This window comes from Acomys minous, assembly GCF_964271855.1.
Source record: "Acomys minous genome assembly, chromosome: 10".
Classification (NCBI taxonomy): domain Eukaryota; kingdom Metazoa; phylum Chordata; class Mammalia; order Rodentia; family Muridae; genus Acomys; species Acomys minous.
The window spans coordinates 115896738-115899967 of NC_140491.1; the positions used below are offsets into that span (position 1 = coordinate 115896738).

General features: G+C 43.2%; 1 pseudogene across 1 annotated transcript; it reads left to right on the top strand.

Annotated features, from left to right (window-relative positions):
• Positions 1 to 443: 443 nt before the first annotated feature.
• Positions 444 to 2855, top strand: LOC311607338 (elongation factor 1-gamma-like; annotated as a pseudogene). The gene is made up of 2 exons: positions 444 to 552; positions 1541 to 2855. The product of its transcript is annotated as an elongation factor 1-gamma-like (transcript).
• The last annotated feature ends 375 nt before the right edge of the window (positions 2856 to 3230 follow it).

Below are 3230 nucleotides of genomic sequence, written 5' to 3' on the forward strand. Positions count from 1 at the left end.
ATTATTAAGTTGCCTCTGAAACATTTTCCTTAACATATGTTTGAAGACTGAATTCCTTTTGTTTTTGTAGTTTTGCTATAATATAAATAATTTTGAAGTTTCTTTTTTTTTTATTTCTTCCATCAGTCTGGACTATGCTTTGTAAGAAGTTGCTGTTATGAGAGATAATTTGTAGGCTAAACCCTCAAATATGTCTGCTGCTCTCTGAGTCTTCAGCCTCTTTCCGCCCATGTGTACCTCCCACTCTGAATGCCCAATGAATGAATGCCTTTTATCGCAACTTACCTCAAACTCCACCACAGGACTAAGGCACATTCAAATCTCTGTGTCTGTCATCCTATTCTTTAGGCATAATCCTGCAGTGAGACATCTTAAGCTAAAAAGCCATGTTCTTCTCTGAGGCAGTCAGTCTGTGATAGTGAACTAGTCACAGACTTAACTCCATGGACTTCATCGCTTGGAGAAGGGTTCTGAGGGATGCGGGTCTCCTGGGTGTGGCGCTTAGTCTAACCACTGTCACAGATAACAGGGATCATGAGTCTTCAGGATGGAGTGGGTTTCCTAATTACCCATCAATTACAGGCTTATTTTACTTAGAGAAGGTCCCTCCTTTTCTTTTCATTGTCCTCTCATGGGTTGAACTTTGAAAATTATCACACCATATTTTTTTTTCTCGATTGACTGATTTTTCTCTATGTAGAATTCATCCGTATTTGAGGTTGCTTCATGATCTGAGAAAGCTATTGCAAGAATGAGGAAGGCAGGGAAAACAAAGAAGAGTAATTGTCAGTTGCATAGTCCTACTTAGGGAAGTCTGTGGGAAACCCAGCAGAATTACATCAGCTTGGCCACTGTGAGCTGCCACAGAAACTAGATAGTAACAGTGGGTTAGCATGCACACACGCACATGTGTGTGTGTGTGTGTGTGTGTGTGTGTGTGTGTGTGTGTGTATGTGTGTCCTCGCATGTGCGCGTGTGTTTTATGGATCCCAGGGTTTGAACTCAGGTTCCTATTTACTTTTTTCTCTTTATATGTTTTGAAATTAACCTATAATTAAGTCATTTCTCATTAACATAGAATCATAAGAATAGAAGAGTGAAAAGAAACAAGAGTATCGGAAAGACGTTAGTGGTCTTTATAGCAAAGCAGGATGTGAATTCATTCTCTTCTCCCTGAGCAGTAAGTAGGCTTCTCCCTTGGTTCCTGGGGAGTTCCTGGTAGCTCCATCTACTAGAGACAGTGGACAGCTGTAGTTAGTTTGCGGAACTTTCCTTTAACTATTCACTTCACTTTGCAAACATGCCAACATGTTCAAGATTCTTAAGTTCTTCAGTTGTGCACTTTAATGTTTACTTAATATTTTTTATATTTTTAACATAAAATCTTTAAAATTCATTGCATACATCAAGGGTCCTTTGCCATTGCTTTCTATTCCATAGTGATGTTTGCTATTGCACCTCGTGCCCTGAAAACATTTCATGTAGAAATCCCCTAAAAAGCCATTAATGATATAAACATGGCTCACCACCTTTCTCTGAGGAATCACCACGGCAGCTGGGACCCTGTACACATATCCTGAAAACTGGAGGGCCTTCAAGGCCCTCATCGCTACACAATACAGCCGGGCTCAGGTCTGCGTGCTCTCTGCACCACCCCACTTCCACTTTGGCCAAACAAACTGAAACCCCTAATTTCTCTGAAAATTTCCTCCTCGCAAGGTTTCAGCATTTGAGGGTGAAGGCAGATTCTGTGTGTTTGAGAGCAATGCCATCGCTTATTACGTAAGCAACAAGGAGCTGTGGGGAAGTGCGCCAGAGGCAGCACCTCAGGTGGTGCAGTAGGTGAACTTGGCTAACAGCCAGCACCTGGGTCTTCCCCAGCTTGGGCATCATGCACCACAACAATTAGGCCACTGAAAATGGGAAAAAAAAAAAAAAAAAAAAAAGGAGATGAAACGAATCCTGGAGCTGCTGGACACTCACTTGAAGACAAAGACTTTTCTTGTTGGTGATCGAGTGGCACTGGCTGATATCACAATAATCTGCACCCTGCTGTGGCTCTATAAACAGGTCTTAGAGCTTTCTTTTCCCCAGGCCTTCCCCAATAGCAATCAGTGGTTCTTTACCTGCATTAACAGCCGCAGATCCCGGCAGTCCTGGGGGAAGAGAAGCTGTGTGGGAAGGTGGCCCAGTCTGATGGTAAGAAGTTTGCGAAGAGCCAACCTAAAAAGGACACCCCAAAGAAAGGAAGGGGTTCACGAGAAGAGAAGCAGAAGCCACAGGCTGAACGGAAAAAGTGGCAGCTGCCCCAGCTCCTGAGTAGGAGACGGACGAGTGTGAGCAGGCACGGGCTGCTGATCCCAAGGCCGAGGACACTTTTGCTCCCCTGCCTATAGTACCTTTGTGCTGGATGAGTTTAAGCGTAAGTACTCCAATGGGGACACCTTCTCTGTGGCCTGGCCATATTTTGGGGAGCATTTTGATAAGGATGGATGGTCCCTGTGGTATGCGGAGTACCGCTTCCCTTAAGAGCTCACCCAGAACTTCATGGGTTGCAACCTCATCACTGGAATGTTCCAGCGATTGGACAAACTGAGGAAGAATGCCTTTGGAACCTCATCCTCTTTGGAACCAACAACAGCAGCTCCATTTCTGGCGTTTGGGTCTTCCGAGGCCAAGAGCTTGCCCTTCTGCTGAGTCCAGATTGGCAGGTGGACTCTGCATGAGTCATATACATGGGAGAAAACGGATCCTGGCAGCGAGGAGACCCAGACTTTGGTTGCAGAGAACTTTGCCTGGGAGGGGCCTTCCAGCATGTGGGTGAAGCCTTCATTCAAGGCAGGATCTTCAAGTGAACATGTCTTGCAGTCGCCCAGCTGCCTGGACCCACCCTTCAAAGGACATGGGAGTCATTAAAGGAACATTGAAAAAACATGATAGAAAACATGATAAATTAATTAATGGTTCTTGTTATATAACTTGTGTTTTTATATTATACAGCTTATATTATTCATTTGTATTAATGCTTTAACTTCTACTCCTCTTTAACTTCTCTTATCTCTAATTTATTTGATTAGTCTATTCTCCATTTCTCCTTTACAACTACCATAGAAGCTACTTTTGTTTCTACCATCAATTCTATCCCCTTATTTAGACCATTAATTCTTACCTTGTTAGAAACTGTAAGTAAACATGAACCTTCATATTTAATATGTGTAATACTGATAAGC